Below are 19,048 nucleotides of genomic sequence, written 5' to 3' on the forward strand. Positions count from 1 at the left end.
CGGCTCGAGTCCGCGGCCTCCTTGTTCGGCCACTCTTGGTCGCCTGCGATCAAAGGCAACGCGAAAATCCGTAAACGCCCCCACATTGGAGTAATTGAACCGTGGGCCCCTTGTTCAGGAAAATAAAACCTTTAACTTATCGGCGCTTTCGATACCCGTTTGCCCTGCCTCCACCTTGACAGCAAAGTGGCTCCCCCTCGCGGTCCCTAACGTCGGTCTTCCTATCCACGCGACCGACCGTGCACCGACAGGCTAGGTCTTTCTCTTGCGACGGCTTTTGTTGCTTCTGCCTCGCTTTCTTGTTTTCAGCAGTTCATTCAGGTGAGGGCACAGGGCAGAGAAGGCAGGTTGGGTTGGGACGGGAAAGAGCTATAACGGTTTACTAGGTCGCCCGACCGACTGATCTCCTCCGAAAGCCATTGCGTCATCGGCGTGACCTCGGCCGCGCTCGCGCTCGGTGAGGTCGTTGATTCTCGTTTCTTGCCGTTCGAGTGTGTGCGACGTGTTTGCTTTCCGTCTCGCGAAGAAGGGACGCGCAGCGGAGGGAGGGAGGGGGGTGGGGAGTGGCGTCTCGCTGCCCCCCCCCCCTCGTGGTGTCTTGTTTGGCGCCACGCGGCCGGGTTGCCCGGTCGGCCCCGTGTAGCGTAGAAGCGGCACGGTTTCTTCACTTCCGCGCTGAACTTGGTTTCGGTCAGTAGCCTCCTTTTGAAAGAGCGGAGTTAAAGAGGGGGACGGAAGGGAGGGCGAGGGCCGAAGGCGCCTTTCGTTCGGTCAGATGCGGCGCGCTTGTGCAAGTCGGCCAGCACGTATTGCGAATGTTGCGCGGTTACCCGCTATCGAAAAAGAAAAAGAAAGAAAGAAAAATAAACGCGTCTATGCAGAAAGCGGTTTCGCCCGAAGTTGAAAGCAGCGACGCTTATAACACAGCTTGCTCAACATCGGAGAGCCGGCAGCCGTGAATGCCCGTCCCTCTGCTTTTTTGTTTTTTTCTTTTTTTCGTGTTGCGAGTCTAAATTTTTGAGATAATCGTTATGAGTCTACTTATATCTGCTGCAGGATGAAGGCCGCCACTCCCATCGATCTCCAATTACCCTCGCCTCGAGCCAGCGGCTCTTCTGCATCTGATGCCTGCAAATTTCCTAGTTTTATCGTACCACCTGTACGCTTGTCTGCCGTGCCCCCGACTGCGCTCCTAGCTCTTCCCTTGGCACCCATTCTGTGACTCTAATCGTCCACCGGTTATCCGCCCTACGCATTAAATGGTCTGCTCAGCTCCACTTACTTCGCTCGAGGTCAGCTATATAGATATCGGCTACCCCCGTTTGCTCTCTAATCCGCACCGCTGTCGTCTTCCTGTCTCTTAACGTTACATGCCTTGTCGTTCGATCGCAGGGTGCGCGGTGGTGAACTTCTTGTCCAACTTCTTTGCTAACCTCCAAGTTTCTGCGGAGTGTGAATAATAGCGGTCTCCTAAAGGCTGTACTGTGTAGTGCGCTAGCCGCCAAGCATATATGAATGACTTAGATGGTTCTCTGCGTTCATTGGTGACCAATCAATTTTAGAAAGAACTGCCTAACCATGTTAGTTGACATTCTTGTGTTCACAAGTTATGTAACCCACCTCTGCTATGTCTGTGAAATGAGACAGCAGTATTTGCAAATAAATAAATAAAATAAATAAATAGACCTTAATGAGTTTGGCGTGAGAACGCAGGTAGTGGAACGATCGTTCACGCGTCCGGGCCTCTTACCCTTCTTTTTTCTTTGAGGTTTCGTTCTGGGCATGCGTCGTAAACCGCGCGCGGAGCGCACACCCCTTTGAGCAGACATCCTACGAGTCTAGTGTTATTCACGTTTAAAGTGCGCATAAAGGTACCTTGCTCACGAATAGCGTTTCTGTCTCCACTATAGACCATTATATTTGAAATACCGAAACTAACATTTATGCTTAGGACTTGCCACGAGACATATTTACCAAAAAGGTAAACCGAATGAAAAAGTAGTAATAATTCTTTGGTCATTCATGACAGGTACTGGCGAGAGCTCTGGAAACATCCAAGAGAGTCAACGATCCGGGGACGAGTTATCGACGGAAAATGTACTGCACCCAATTGTCACGCACTTCCATTTCTTTCTTTCTTTCTTTCTTTCTTTCTTTCTTTCTTTCTTTCTTTCTTTCTTGCGACCTCAGTGTTTCGCAAAATCGCTTCACGTTTGCCTGTTTGCTCTATTACGAATGTTGAAACATCGATTCAGTTTTTTTTTTCTGCTTACCGAAGCCGTAAACACCAGAACGAGTTCGCTAAACTGTGCAGCCCCTTTCAGTCGAGGCACGTTCAGGTTCCCCGTGGAAAAGGGTTCGTTGATCGAATGTCAAGACGCTGGATGTGAAACTGCGCGTATGCTGCTGTCGATCAGTGAGGTACGCGGTGCCGTTATGTGTGACGTTCAGGAAAGCAGATCCAAAAGATACAGAAACTTTTATTCCGTGGACCGCAACGCGAGATAAGGTCTCATATACAGCCGAAAACTCATTTAGAAAAGTCAGTTCGACGAGAGAGACAGAGAGAGAGGTCATAAGGAAGAGGTGGGGAGGCTAACCAGGCTGAGCCCGGTAGGCCACCCTGCACTGGGGAAGCGGGAAAGGGGATTGAAAGAGGCGAAGGAAGAAAGACGATCACCGTCTCCACTGCTGAACGCACAAGCGTGCACCGCTGAGTCAGTCACAGGCGGTCATACAGGCTGCTGCATTTCAAGAAACGCGCCAGCACCTTTGTGGCCTTGCACATGGACGCACGAGGCCACGGGCCCAAGATCTTCTCTGTGGAAGCACGGTCGTCTAAGTGCCCCAAAGCTGTCCGAAGGGCACTCCTCTCGTCTTCGTATGTACGGGAAGTAACACATGACATATTTGGTCGTTTCTTCGACACCACATCTGCTGCAATTGGGATTGTCCGCCATTCCAATTAGGAATGAGCACACGTTTGTGCAAGAAACACGGAGCACAGTAGCGTTTCTTCCCGTCGGTTAGGACCAGGTAAAGGTTGCAATGTCATATGCGGGTCCATGGCATATAGGCGCCGGTTGGGGAACTCTGGTGTGTTACATTTTCTTACAGTATTAGTATGGGCAAGATTGCTGAGGTGCCGCGCTGCATCCGTTCTCGACAAATGGCACGGAGGTGCTTTCACATACATCATGTGCCTTACGGGCAGCTTTGTCGGCACTCTCATTGCCAGCAATGTTACAGTGCCCGGGTAGCCACTGAAATACAGTGTCGTGGCCTCCGTCCGCCGCTTGGTGGTAGCGTAATCTTATCTCTGCTACCAATTGTTCACGTGGGCTGTGGCGCAGGGATGATAAGAGTGATTGCAGGGCTGCCTTTGAATCAGAATATAGCCCAGCGATTAAGTGATCGTTGCTGCACATATAGCACTGCGCTACGGTGGGCGGAGAGTTCGGACCCTGTCGATGTTATGACGTGGCCGATCCTGAACGTCTTGCAGATTGCGGTACGACGAAAAGTCGATTGTGAACAACAAGCCCGTCAGGGCTAGTTGTTCACCTTTGCTCTAACTTTATGTTTATTTGTTTGGGCATGTTGTTCGAAGCATCAAATAAAGGGACACTAAAGATAACCATTCATTAATTTACTCTGATAAAGCACTCTTTCAAAATTCCATTTTCCTTAATATCGCTTTAATGGACTGATTATTAGGGGTGTGCGAATAGCGATTTTTGCAACCGAATCGAATACGAATCGAATAGGGCCAGAAGCAAATTTCATAGAATATCCAATAGTTTTCGAATATAGAATAGCCGTTATCACAATTAATATAAAACGATGTTCGCATCTTAGTATTCTTAAAGTTAGCAAGTTTTTCATTACAGGGTGCGCTATGGACCGTCATTTATCGAAAGCACAAATGGAGCATTAGGAGCAAACAAGCAGTTTCTTCGAATGCGCAGGACTCCTCAGAGACCACGAATGATCAGTGTTAAGCCTGTAAAGTATAGTTACCTAAGCTACGTAGCCTGCTGCACTGCCCAAGGTCTCATGTTTTGTGCCTTTACTATGCCAGTGCGGGTGAAAATTTACCGCACTTTTGCTCGAGCTTTATGTTTATTTGAGCGCAGTTGAAGTTTTGAGATATTCAAAAAATTATTCTAAAAATATTCGCATTTACGAATAATGACTATTCGACCCGTTATTCGAAAGTTTCGAATATTCGCACACCCACTCTGATTATTAGAAGAGAAATTGAATGTCAAACTTCATTTCTTTAAAATTTCGGGCCGGAACCCCAGTGGTGGTACGTCAGTGTAACGTCACAGATTTCTGCGAATTTTCTCGTACTTGCACTCTTGGGACTCAGTAAATGTTCTTGAACTTCCCCTATTCCTTCTCTGGCTCTTTTCGAACATAAGGTGGTTCATCTTTACAGATTAACAAAAAATAACTTGTCCCGAGTAGAACGCCGTCGAAATCCATGACGTCATGGAGCTCTAGTGCGGAAACTTCTCGGTGGCGTCGCTACTACTCTTCCTACGGCGAACCCCTCAGAACCATGGACACGGAATGGATCAAGAGGTCAAGAAAATTGGCAGCCAAGTACAGGGTAACTGAGACTGCAAATAGACAACCAGTTTTCCTAAAAAAGAAAGTGAGAGAAACAGAGAGGGTAAGTTTTTTATTTGATTCTTTCTGTACAGAAATTGGATGATATGCTGTAAATTGAGGCGGTGGACTGGACAGAATGAAGCCATGCGCATGCTGCAAAAAAAAAGAAAAACGATTGGGCACATCGTAATGGAATGCCAAGATATTCACCCAGCAAGGCCCACAGGGAGTGTCGACCTTCAAAAGAAGATAGAAGGATTAGCTGGTCAGCAGTCGAGATAGGTAAGAGACAATTAGAATAATGGTGGAAGAAAGAAGGGAAGAGATTGATAGAACCGGAGTCATTGCAAGCATTTGCAATAGTACAGCATAGTGAAAAAGGTTTTGAATACGAAAGTTAAGATCGAGTTATGGTAGGCGAAATGCTAGATAGCGATATATGTAGTAAAACCAGATTAGGTCAAGCAGGCTAGGTGACTCTGTCCCCACCTGGTTTCAAAGGGGATGCCAATAAACATCATCATCTGCATCATCTCGCCTCTTTTCTAGCTTACCTAGCCCATTCTCAGGGCAAGAATGTTAAGGATGAAATAATTTTCGCTCCCGTTGTCGGCGACCTTCAAGAGACCTTTAGCCAAAATCCAGAGCTGTTATCCGGGCACCCAAGAATAGAATGAGACTAGAACGAAACAAGGACATCCAGGCATCGCTGCGAGAGCAAAACGCCATCATCCGGGCAACCAGTCAAAACTTAAGAAAATGCGGTCTATGGACCCCAACCCCTTGTACAGGACCGCATTAAATACGCCAGTTAATGCCAGAATAACTTTAAAGATTATTGCTTTCGATTTCTTCCTAATGTTTGTTCGCAATATCACTCAAGCTGTACTTTCTTGTACGCTGAAGTTTAATTTGGAATTTCGAATAGGGACGTTCAAAAGGCAGATACTCTGCACCATACACTCGATTGTCATCTTTCGGCGCTGACACAGGGTTGCCCGCGCACTTTTCAGTGCCAGCGGTCCGTGAGTTCCACGGCACAGGTTCTGCGTCGCCTCCTTCAACAGATGGCGCCGCGCTGCGTAACCAGGCCTGCAGCGTCCGACCTGGTTGTGAGATGGTTGTGACGGTTGTAAGATGGTCGCGCGTAATCGTCGTAACCATGCCAACCAATCTGCTTCGCCGGTGGCCATTTCGTGCTTGCACCTACTCTCAATTACGGGAGAGCCAGCATTTTTTTTGTTCGTATTGTAGAAACGTACTTCACTAACACGTACAGATGAAATAATTTTTCTCTTTAGCGTCCTTTCAACTTTTGACTTGATCAGTGCCCAGACGTCTTTTTTTTCGGGGGACCAGGTCAGCAACCTCGTTGAATTCGCAGACGCGTTGGCGCCCCCTGAACGCTGGTGGAGACGCCCATTCAGCACGTCTGCACAGGTTGGCTAACACGTCTGCTCGCTGTCGCGCGAGTGCATGCTTGCCGTTACAGCGCGTCTCGACTGCATCTGTCGCCCGATCCTGTTTCGCAGCGAAAGCTGTCACAGAAACGGCGCTTTATATCGCTCGTTTTGGGCTGCGTCGGACGACATCGTTTCGCCGAGTTATGCGTAAGCCGGGTTGATTTCGTATACGATATTTCGCAGGCACAGGAGCTTCGCATCGTAAAAAAAGGCACTTTGAATGCTGCCACTCCGGTATTTGTTCAACAATCTTGCGCCATTTGGTCCGCAGTCTGTTCAACGACCCTATCTAGAGAGACGATGGGTATCAAAGTATATGTTCTCGTCGTGTTCAAAGTGAAATGTATGTGTGTTGCCAAGCGTGACATTAGGCAAACTGGATCGCGTTATACGCGAGTCTTTCTTAGCTTGCTCGCTGTAGTGGATTCGGTGAACGGGCTTGCCTCGAAAGTTGGGAGGTTGTAGGGGGGCGGGGGGTGTCTAAAGCGTACGAAACGGTCTGAGTAATGTCTCCTCGCCTTGTGAATAGTGCTGCAGGGTACGTGCTATGCGCGAGTTCGGCAACACATCTGCAGGGGCTCGTGCTTGTTTGCTGTTAAAAGAAGCGCTTTTGATAGGCTGCATGGTTTTTGGTTTTCTTTGGGCATTAAAACATGTTTGCGAACGCCAAGCTTTATGGCTCATATTGTCGTGCGCCCAGACTGAAAATATAGTTTTCCTCGATTATGTGTCTGGTCTCCAAGTACGTACTGAAATCTCTCGACTACAACCCGCCCACGGTATAGGCAGTCTGCAGCGGTAAACGTAAGCCTAAACGTGAAAAAAAAAAAGAATGATCTCACGCATATTGCTCTAGCACTAATTGATTCAAGAACAGTTTTGGTGTTTAGTGACTCGAGATCTGCGATTAAAGCCTTCTCGAGCGGACTTGTTGCGGAACCGGCTAACAGACAGCTGCAGGGTATTATCACTTCGCGTACAGTTACTTGGTTCCCGGCGCACATGGGGACAGTGGAGAGAGCCCCGTGTAACCTCAACGAGGTGGAGCACAGGGAGGCACGAGGATTAGTGTGCCGTGTACTCCCTGAAGGGGCTGGATCTCCCACTCCTGAGTAAAGGGACCAACTGTTAATCTACAACGAAATCACCAAGCACTATTACTTAGGGCGCAGGGCATTCCCGCTGCCACATTCTAAATTAAATAGGCCACAGACGGTTACATTAAGGCTTCTGCAGACACGAACGTACCCTAACCCGGTCATCATGAATAAAATTAATCCAGACTGCGGGGTTTCAGTCTACTGTAGTAAGGGTGGGGGTTTGCTCGATTTAGAACACACGCTTTGGCGCTGCTTGGAGTTGGCCGGTGATGGTTCTCGAGGTGAACAGTGAAGGCAGCGGATGCTGCACAGTGAAGTGCTGGCGGACCAACTCAGGGCTGTCCGGAGGGCCCGTGTGACGGCAGAGGGGCCGGCCTCTCTGTACCGACGTGGGAGCGGCCCGCATCAGTCCCAGACTGATCCCTCAGGACCTAAATAAAGTTCTTCATACCATACCATAGTAAAGAGCCCCGTGGCGAGGCGCTTGTGAGTGTTTACTGTAAGAATTCATTAAACTCATAAATGCTCCAGGAAACCCAAACACGCGAAATACGGCGTCACGTGCAAAGCCGAAATACTTCCAGTGTATCTTTTTTAAGATAAGGTCTTTGCTGAATTCATAAGTGTTCTGCGTATCTGGTATTTGGCTGTCTATACACGTGTAATTAACCTCTTAGTAAAAGGAGAAATGTTGTTACTTTTGAATGCCGTAATATGTCGCCAAAGGTCTCAAAATGTAGGTCTCAACGAGACAAGAAGCAATATATTAGTTGCAAAGCGTAGGTAAAATGAGTAAAATGAACGATAGAGACGTAATTATCAGCAAACTAAGCACAATGAACCACTATGAATAGTATGAAATAAAGAAACGAGCAGGAGTATACTGTTCTGGGCACTCGGCAAATTACGCCATACTGTAGAATTGGACATCCTGTCAGCTCTGATTGGCCGACGGGGTGGCTAAGGCCGTCTCTAGCTGATCAGCTGAAAACGCAAAATGGCGGAATTCGACAAGATGAAGGAATTATACAGTGTTCAGAATAGGGCACTGAATTAAATTGAATTAATTGAACACTATTAATTAAATCTTGCTTTGGCTAACCTCGCCGCCGTTCTAATGTATACTGCGATGCGGTAAGTGATGTTGCAATATAACATGTAGCAGAATAATGCACACAATAAAACTGGCTCACACCTGACACATCGCGGTAAGCCTTGTACGCGTGAACCTTGGTTGTGAACGACTCGAATTCAAGAACGAAGCGGTCATACAGCTGCACAAGAGTCGGCTGATAGGCCTATGTTATCAAGAAAAAAAAAAGGAGATTCATGGGAAAGTAAGCCATCTATTGTGCTCGACAGTAAATGATTTAGCTTTCTGGGAGATCGCTTTCGAATACATCTCGGTGAATGCTCTTTGTACTGGGCTCTCAGCGCATATGTGCTGTTTAGATGTAATGGCATCCTTTTTTCTGAGAGTACATTTCTTGTAATAATAATCAGTAAGTCATTGAAACCTTCACTATAGCGCCCAGAAATAGCTAAGGAACCATTTGCACTGATGTACTTAAAAATTAATACGGAAGACACAGGGAACAGAAAATACTAACGTGGTAGACAGAACAATGTGAAGTAGAGAAACAAATAGGGAAAAAGAAAACGAATTGGCGGGCGTAAAAGGAAGGCAGACATACAGTATGATTACCTAGACATGTACAGAACATAGGGAAGGAACTCTTAAATATGTCAATACAGGTAGAATACTTATTGTTTCTTGAAGTCGAGCCACAGATCAGTGAGTATTGCAACAAGGTCACGCAGAAAACGCGGAATGCTCCCTGATACACTTTTGCGGCATGGGACATTTTACATGACCAAGAAGCCTTGGGCAATGTTCAGTGCAACGCACTAACTTTTAAAGGAATAGAGGGTCTGGTTTAATACTTCTTCATTTTAGAGGCGCGAGTTGAGGTACACCTGAAAGGGCGGGGCTATTGTCGCTAAAACACCAAAAGTCTTGCTTGAAAATAGATAGAAATTTATCCAATAGCGATATCAATCAATCAATCAATCAATCAATCAATCAATCAATCAATCAATCAATCAATCAATCAATCAATCAATCAATCAATTTAACGTGCCAGGAACAACACTGAAGTCTGAGTGCTGGTGCACAGTGAAAAAGAAAAGGGGCACAAATTTAATATGACTATAACAAAAGTTATGGGACAATAAATTAGATGAAAATTAAAAACAAGAAACAGCTACATATAACGCTATAGATATTAAGCAACAATACCGCAAGAACACACCGCAGTTGCGGGATGGAGTACACTTACGCAAGAACAGAGAAACTATGTGAAAACAGGAGAGGAACACCGCTAAAGAAGCCTGCAGGAAAATGCGAGGCTCGGAGAAGAAAGAAGACAACCCGTTTTAAAAGATACCGAGATGGAGAGAAATGCATCAGTTACGCAGGCTTTGCGTTCTGTGGAGAAACCAGTGTCTGCTGAAAGAGGCAGGAGTGTGGAAAGGCCTGCGTTCCCTGGTGCAGTTTTCTTCGAAACCCGCAGTGGAACAGAAGCTCGCAGATCAGGGCATGTAATAATTCAATTAATGATTTTGTATAAAAAAGAGAACCTCGGTTCGACTACGTCTGCAGCTAAGCGACGGGAGTGTAGGATGATTACATAGGCTTGAAAAGTTGTTGGTGCGTGAGGTCCAGAAAACCATGTTTATATATGCCCACGAACGTTTGCGGCGCACGCTCAATTAAAATGCTATATATTTGAGTTGCTGTGCCATTCCACATCCCGGAGAAATAATAATAATAATAATAATAATAATAATAATAATAATAATAATAATAATAATAATAATAATAATAATAATAATAATAATAATAATAATAATAATAATACACATCCACCCGCCGTGGTTGCTCAGTGGGTATATGGTGTTGGGCTGCTGAGCACGAGGCCGCGGGATCGAATCCCGGCTATAACGGCCTCATTTCGATAGGGGCGAAATGCGAAAACAACCCTGTACTTAGATTTAGGCGCACGTTAAAGAACCCCAGGTGGTCGAAATTTCCGGAGTCCTCCACTACGGCGTGCAGAAAGTGGTTTTGGCACGTAAAACCCCATAATTACAATAATACACATCTCCGTAAGACCCAAACTTGGGCTGATATCGTTGTAAGCGATAGCTTGCACATTACGACAACAGACGCCCTGTAGATTTCAGTAACGAAGACGTCCTTCGACCACCACGGTGGGCTTTGTAGAAACGCGTCACGGCGCCACAGTACGATGAAGGCAAGCAGCGAATTTCGGCGATGAACGCGTTCAGCCTCTTCTAGCTTCATCATCAGGTCGAAGATGCGCCGCTCACATTTGTTAAGATTGCTGCCATGTGACGCGCCTAGTTCTCCATAGCTTCTCGAAGCGGTGGCTTGCACGCAGGGAATTTGCCAAGGCGTCCGTGTGCTGATGGTTTGACCATTGAACTTTTGCGCCGGGGTAACAGGCTTCGAAAGCCCCTTTCGGAAATGTAGCTGTGTATGGCTTAGGGTTCCGTGCATTCTTGTTCTCCGTCAACAAAAACTATCATCATCAATGACTTATATCCCGCAAGCAAGCAAAAAGTGCAATGGCTCAAAGCACCGTAAGGCAGCGTCTGCAAGCACTCAGCCAAGTGAAGCGAACAGTGCTTGCATTCTTTTTATTCATGCATACAACATACAGAACATCATGCCAAAAATTGTCATCGTCAATGACCCATATACCCTCCCCCCCCCCCCCTTCAGAAATGGCTCAAACCCCCTAAGCAAGAAGATACTGCAATGGCTCATAGCCACGTACTTTTCATGGCTACTCACTTTGTGTGGGTTCGTTCCGATTACACGACCCCTATGGTCGTTGTCGGTGATTTCAATGTGGATATGTCGGGACCGAACAAAGGACTGGTTTACGTGTTTCATGTTGCAGACATATAGCTTGCGATGCCACAGCGATCGGGCCCAATCGACCACCCAGCCAAAAAATAAAAATACATTGATCAAGGCAAATGATGAGTTCGCACCTTTGTTCAAAATTCTGTCACCTCATTGCCGTGTACTTAACAGCTTCGCTGGTCACCCACCTGCACAGAGTGGAATGGCTCGTGATCTTTTCTGTTCTGTGTTTGCGTCCCCAGTACATACCCGGTGAACCAGGTTCGCTATAAACTGCCAGAAACATATTAACTGCAAAGCGGAAGCCAAAAAAATGCCAATTCCTTATATCTGCGCTATCCTGTTTCAAGCAATGTCGGGCGATGACGTAATCTGGGTGAAACAGAAGTGTGCCCCCCCCGGGAGAACTGGAGAAAAAAAAAAGCACTTCCTCGGTTAGAAACGTAGAAACGGATGTCAGCCATCTATTGGAGTGGAAGTGAACGTATACTGGTTTCCCGAAAGGGTCAGCGCATTCGAGAAAGTTCCAAGGGCTTTTTCGAAGACGCCGAACTACCAAGGTGGTACAGGGGACACGTCGAAGGAGAGAGAAAAGACAGAGAAGAAGTACGGCGCAGTCGGAGGCCTTGACGCCGGTTTCATGGACAAGGCCCGGACCTTGGTTATCTTTCCGGGGACATCAATGAACGGATAAGTCTCTTTACTGTGCGTCGATAAGCGCTTCTCTCTCTGACAATACGTGACAATAACGGTCGCGCTAGCTCGATCTTCAAGGTGCGCATGTGGCAAGGTCTGTCAGCTCCTCAATGAGGTGGGGGGGCTTAGATTACTTGCGAATGCTGTTCACTTACACGAAAAAGCGATAAATTTCCCGAAAGCCTTGGTGTCACGTCCTTCGACGAACGAGAGAAACTGTCAGTGAAAACCGTGCAGCCTCCGAGAAGAAGGCTACAGCGCAGGACTGCGTTTCAGTTCAGATCTAATCGGAAGTTAGTAATTAGTAGAACTGGTCGCTAAGCAGCGTCAAGTAATGGAAAATGACGTTTCGGCTTGCAGATCAGTTCACGTTATAGTGACCCGCCGCGGTAGACCACGTGGCTATGGCATTGCGTTGCTGAGCACAAGGTGGAGGGTTCGATGCCGCTCGCGGCGGCCGCATTTCGATGGGGGCGAATCGCAAAAGACGCTCGTGCACTTATATTTAGGGGCACGTTAAATAACCACAGGTTGTCAAAATTAGTCCGTAGACCGCCACTAGAGCGTGCGTCCCAGTCATTCGGCAGGTGAAACCCCGGATTTAAATTAATTTTTTTTTTCACCTTGCAGTCAAACATTAGACCAGTGGGAGGCTCTGCTGACGTGTCAGGACCCTGGGAGCAGCTGCTGCTGCTGGTGGACAGGGCCAGGCTGTCGGCAGAGAGCCATGGTTTCCTGGAATAAGGAGGCCACCCAGCTAGGGCAACGCGAGCCTGCTCGTCACAATAAAGTTTATTCCATCGAGTTAAACCTGTCGAGACTTGGCAGAGCGCAAACCATCGGGACTGAACCCGCAACCTCACCATTGACCAACGCAGCAGTTGTGTATGGCTTATGCGACTGCCCAGCGGCTCTACAAGGATAAGCAAGGTTAAATCGCATAATTACCACAGCATGCTCTACTAAAAATGTCCCCAGAAAAAAAAAAACTCATTCCAGTATGGGAAGTTAGTTAAACGGCCATGGTGTTTCAGGTGAGTGTGCCAATGGTGAATCCAGTTCGGTTAAATACGCTTATTGATTGTTGAGTATCACAGAAATTTGGGAAAACGCCGGGCCGGTTGTTGTCTCGGCGATCATCGTATAGCATCTCTCGCGGCGACGATAAGAATGAAATTCAAAGGTTTTTAGAGAAGAAGGCACCGCGACCTGCACCGAAACCGAGACCTTAGCTCTGAAAAATTGTTTCAAGATAATGTGACATTGGAGTGCCTACTGGCGTGGGGCACTGCATCTAGCGTCAGCCAATCAGACCCACGGTCACGCGGACGAGCCTGTTCCTAAGCTTCGTGTTGTTGTTTTTTTTCCACAAGAGCGTCACCTGCTGACGTTTTCACCTGTGTAATGGCACGTTCGACTAGTTCCTACCGTGCTCCAACTAAGTTGGCAGCCCTCTCGAGACTAGAGCCCGAGAGAGCTTGCCCCGGCCGAACGTTATCGAGTTTGTGACGCATATTGGGTCGCGCACCAACCTCGAAGGAGAGAGACCGACAGAGAACTCTTGAGCTGAAGCACACACAGCTCTCCGAAGGAACCAGGAGAATGTGCTCCAAGCGCTCGAAAGCGACCTGTCGAATACCAGTAAACCGAAAATGTTTCTGCGACTTTATAAGGATATAGGTCCTAATCTCTAAGTCCAAGACCGGACATCTGCTAGGCGTCACAGGCTGGTACGTTATTGCCAGGGAAATCTAGGACGTCGAGAATATGTTGCTTTGACTGAACGGGCGGCCTGTAGATTTCATCACGTGACCGTCAGCGTAGTATGTTGCGACAACTTGACAAATATACCTTTTTTTTAAGTCCCCACGTGAACAATCGTCCTCCCAGAGTCCTCATTTTCCAGTTTCCCTATGGCAGAATTATGTTCTCTCATTTGTTCAAGTTAAAATTCGAAACTATCATGTTTGCACCCCATATGTGTGCGTCTACGTTGCGTATATTAAAAAAATATGTACTGTTAAATATTTTATTAATTCAGTACGCCAGTTATGCTCGGTGGGAGGTCTAGAAGAATGAGCACGCTGTACTTCCTCTTGCGCACACATGCATGCACATACGCGTACGTGTGCATGCGATGCATCTGTTCTTATTGTGTGGGAGTTCTGCCGTTTGCATCTATCACATAACGTCTGCTGTGAATTAACGTAATATCCGTTGTTGCAAACACCCTGCAAAAGCCTCTGGTATGCGGGGCAGTCACACATGCCCGTGAAAGTCGAAGCAAACAACCTATGCAAATCTGAAATGTCTGCCCTGTGCAGAGTATCTATGGTGGACGTTTTAAATACCCATGTGTTACATATGAGCGACGTTTCTGCAACATCATTCGGACGGCCATTTCTCGGCTGTGAGAACGTTGGGTTTCTAGCAGAACGGATAAGAAAAGAACATCTCATGTATTTGTGTTGGATACAACCCCGAACATCTCGTGGATCTTGCAATGCGCTGTTGTTTACCGGTTTACTAGTATGTCCCATAGAGTACACATTCCAAGCGCCAGAACACGCCTTATAGCTTTCATTTCAGCACCACATGACTGAGAAATTAAGTATTCCATCATCATCATCATCATATTTTATGTACACTGCAGGACGATATCGAATTGCCTCTGTCCCGCGCCAACTAATTCCAACTTGCACTTACGAATTTCCTAATTTCATCACGCCACCAAGTTTTCCGCCGTCCCCTACTGCGTGTCCTTCCTCATGATCAGAAATGATAAGTCAGTGTTAAATCGGTAATCATAGGTCGACAGAACGAAACCAGCCCACCAGCTGGTTTCGTTCTCGTCAAGCCATGCGCCGTTCTTTCTCAGTCACTTTGACACTTAGTCGGCGTAGCCTGTACACCTTCACAGTCGCTGGTTAATAGCCTTGGAGTTACCGTTAGCTTAGAACGTGTGTATGCGTACACGCGTACGCGTTCACCAGCGTTTTTCTGTCGCCCGGATTATTTCTTTCCGTTTTTTCTTTCTCTCCCTCTCTTTCGCCATTATCTTCTGCCACCGATCTCTAGAACACACGCCCGTTTGGCGAGTTGCCTCCCGATCAATTTTCTTCGATTCACTCCAGTTGGGCGAGGGATACGGAGACAGAAAACGGCAGCACACATGCCCATTCGAATGGGACGATAAAAGCGGCGACGCCTGGGACGTGAAGAGATCGCTCTAGTCGATATTTATATACTCCGTCCGATCAAATCCGTGCACTGAAGCGAACGCTAAGGTTCGTGTCAGCCGATTAGCGAGGAGGCCCGGCTCGCGGTTCCAGGGAAAGAAAGAACGGATAAGACGGTGTCCTCCCCTATAGAACGGTCCTCCTGTAGAATGGCCCTCCTAGCTCTTCCCTTCCAGAGAAGGAAACTCGCCCATTGTGCTCTAATAAACCGTCTGTGAAGTTTCCGTTCAGTCGATGTCACAAGGACGGCGATCAGAGGCGGACAATGGGAAAAGTTTTCTGCTTATCTGTTTCTAGTGGTTTGGAGCGGCTCGGTAGCTTTCGGTAGGCTGCAGGCATTTAGCGAGGCGGTGTACATACGGTGTCGCGCTCTCCGCGAGGGAGCCAAAGGACGCGTGGCCGCGGCAACCCGCAGTCCCTGAACGTGATCCGTCGTCGCCGCTATGCGCGCAGCATAAAAAAAGAGAAAAAAAGAAAAAAAGAAAGAAAAAAGCGAGCAACTGGAAGTTCGCGTCCCGGCAATACGAGCCCGCTGGAACGACCTGTTTTGGGGGCGTCCGAGAGACGCTGCGATACGGCTTGTACTATTATGCGGTGTCCCGCAGTTACACGGCTTCGAGTTTCGGTGTCGGTGAGAGAGGTTATGCCGGCCCGCTGTGGATTAGGTGTTGAATCTAGGTTACAGATAGAGGCATCGCGTAAGAGGTTACAGCTATAGCGCTCGCGGTTACGGCATAACTTATGTCACAGAGAGAGACGTGATGCAGCAGGATAGCTGCAGTGTCGAGCTGAAGTATCGTTCTGGCAAAGAGGGCTGTTGTGCAAGGGATTACTGATGCCCATTCGGGTTACGCGTGGTAAGCTTTAAGTTACGAAGAGTCATCGTGTAAGAGGTTTTACCGCTAAAGTTTCTTGTACATCTTTAATGCGAAACATTCTGCGCCGTTTACCCGGCCCCTTTGCGTCTGTCTCCCATGAAATGCCATAAGGAGAGCGGGGAGGGCAGAGGTGTTGGGTAGTGTGGAGGCCGTGGCGATAGGAGGCCGTCGTTTCGTCGTCGTCACCGTCGTCGTCATGTCATTATCATCGCCGTCAAGCCATGCCAGTCGTCATCGTCAAGCTGTCGACACCGTCATTTTGCCATCGTAGGTCACTGTCACGTCATCGTCATGGCGTCCTTGTCGCCCGCGCAGTCGCGTCACACACACGATTGCTCACATTTCCCCATTACAGGGTAGCTAACCTCCCTGCGATGCCTTTTCCTCTCTCTCTGTCTCTCTTTCTCTCTCTTCTTTTACGCCTTGAGTTATAGTGAGGGCGGTAATCTATCTATCCATTCTTGCGGATAGATTCTGGGACGTTGCGCGGAGGGTCGGTGTTTTAGGAGCCAGGGATGGGAGGCCCAAATGCAGGAGAGATGGCGCCGGACAACGGCCCTAAGATGGTTCGTTACTTTCGCCTAAACGGGTTCGCTGCTTTCATGATTTACCGAATCTGGGTATATGTCTCTCGCTTGTCGGAACACCCAGTAATTTGGAACGCGTTATCAGGAGGATCTATCCTGGCTTTCATGGACCGGCGGTGGCCTCTCGACTCAATTAGGGAACGATCTCGTATCTTCCTCCACATGCTCAACTTGGATTAGCCAAAGCCCATTCTCTTGCACGATTAGTCTCTCACTCTCTCACCTATACATCTTCCTTTCCTTTCAGCTCACACTAGACCCTCTCCCTCTTATGCCGAGGCCTGATGCGTTAACAACATACACCCGTTGCTTTCTTGGCTAACGAACGTATCTTATGGTGACAGTAGTTGAAAGCAGTAGATCAGTTTGGTAGTGATTAAGTATTCTCTCAAAACTCTACTTCTGTTAATTCCGCGGTAATAGGTTGATTAGTGTAAGATAAAATGAAGTTCGATTTCTTTCTTTTTTTGAACGCCGCGCCGAAACCACAGCGCCGGTGCGTCAGTGCGACGTCACATATTTCAGAGTTGGGACCTTTCATTTCTTTATTTATTGTTATTTTTTATGCCGTCGGGCGGCCTTGGCTCAGTAAAACTTTCTGAAAATGGCAAAGTTTCTCTTAGATTTCAATGTAGCGCATCTTTACTGATAAGCAAAAAATTAACAAAGCCCAAGCAGGCACCATCAAAAATCTGTGACGTCGGGGTGAGTTGGTGCGAGAACTTCCCGGTGGCGTCGCCACCAGTATTGTATATTCGCGTGCTTTTCTGGCTTTATACCAAGCTTACTTTTCGCGGCAAACACGTATTTTAGGTATCGGGAAAGAGTAATTGTTAATGCAACGCTGAACCATTTCTTTCTTCTCTTCAGTGCCCCTCGAAACAACAACAGCAATAATAGCAACAACGAGAGCAGCTACTACAGGAACGACAGCTCTTGCTTCGGCTTCCCTTTACGACACACGCACTGGCGGCACAACAGTTCGCCCCGCGGTGTCTCCCGGGGTACATTATCTGGCCACGCTCCGGCGCCCAAGTAAACGGCTTAATCCCACTTTTGTGACCGCTCTGTACATCGCCTTGCGTAAACAAAGCAAGATCAGCAAGCCGAATGCTCGATCGATTCCCCTTTCTCTTATTTCCTCTCCCTCCCCCTCCCCTCTCGTGTTATATATCATCTAGCCGTCCCTCAGAGAGGTTGCCATTAAAGGAAACCAACGGAGTAAATAAGGCAATAAATCATGGATGCTTTACGTTTGTTGTTCTCGCTGGCTCGGCATCAAAGCCGACGGCATTATTCACCTGCGCACCAGAGCAAATCCCGAGAAGGTCGCAAGGCGCGCGGCTTGCTGGTCCTTCACGGAAATGGACAGCCTAATATTTTCTTCTGTGTTTTTTTGCGAAATGTTCGTTTATTAGTACCTTAGCTATTTGTGGGCATAACGAGAGCCGTTTATTTGCGGTGCTCTGCTGTTCATATATACAGCGCCTGTTGCACTAAACTGCCGTTCATTTTTGTCATATCGCGCTCACGATATTTTCGTTGCTCTAGTGCGTGCTGATGGCGTACTCCTTTGCAACTATAAGTTGTTACGACGAGGGAACCGCAGTTATGACAGAATCGCCCATTTGTATCCATAAGAAGAGCGTGACGCTAAGTATAGCGATGTCGGAGAGACGAATAACCCAATGAGAAAGAAAAAAAACCAATAAAGACAAGCAAACGTACCAGATTAGGTCGCGATACTCAATCTCGGTGCGACGTTTTTAGCAGATGGGTCTAGGTTTTGTCACACTAGGCCACTACTTTGAAAGGGAACAAAAAGTGGCGTCCGTGCGAGTGTGTAGCACGATGCTACAAAGGAAATCCATACGGGTTTCTCGGGATACGAGACCAGGACGACTTTATTTCTTCAACTGCAAAACTTTCTTTCCGAAAAACCAGCATGAACTTTCTGTTACTCTCCGGTGGATGACAATTTTTTTTTGATGCGAAAGCGTCAAATGGACTGCTGAGAGAAAAGGCCGTCGTCCGTCGTCGTAGCAGTGAAACGGCACTTAAAATCGCAGTGCTATTGGCTGCGACGCCGCGTCACGAACTGCGCCTCGATGGAGAAGAGAGGGCAAAAGGGAGCACCTGCTGCAACCATAGCGCGCCAGGTTGCGTGAGCGGAGAGGGCATCGCCGCGACGCCACGTCAGCCTCGCTCTCTGCACGAGTGCTCCTCGACGGAGCAGAGCCAATGCCTCCTACATGACAGGCATGTGCGCTCTGCTTCATGACTTCACGCTACTTGGACCCAAATTTCCGCTGTCAAGCCCGGTGCGACGATAGCGGTGACGTCAAAATCACCGCGGCTTACTCAGGAGCATTCCCATTAGATTCCACGGCAGTCGGGCCAGGTATCATGACGTCATGGATAGAAGTGTACAGGCCTCGCGCTCTCTGGGAGGCGGTGCAAAAGCGGGCGAAAGGAAACGCCGGCTGCTCCATTAGAGAGTTTTAGATTAG

The 19,048-nt window shown here is 47.8% G+C and overlaps 1 long non-coding RNA gene across 1 annotated transcript in view; it reads right to left on the reverse strand.

The window, feature by feature from the left end:
* Nucleotides 1–4,645: 4,645 nt before the first annotated feature.
* Nucleotides 4,646–19,048, reverse strand: part of LOC142558123 (uncharacterized) — a 74,676-nt gene continuing 60,273 nt past the window's right edge. The window contains exon 3 of the long non-coding RNA XR_012822959.1: nucleotides 4,646–4,773. This is a non-coding gene — a long non-coding RNA (uncharacterized LOC142558123). The remainder of the gene's footprint in view (nucleotides 4,774–19,048) is intronic.

The sequence above is a fragment of the Dermacentor variabilis genome, chromosome 9 (genome assembly GCF_050947875.1).
Source record: "Dermacentor variabilis isolate Ectoservices chromosome 9, ASM5094787v1, whole genome shotgun sequence".
In the NCBI taxonomy this organism is placed as follows: domain Eukaryota; kingdom Metazoa; phylum Arthropoda; class Arachnida; order Ixodida; family Ixodidae; genus Dermacentor; species Dermacentor variabilis.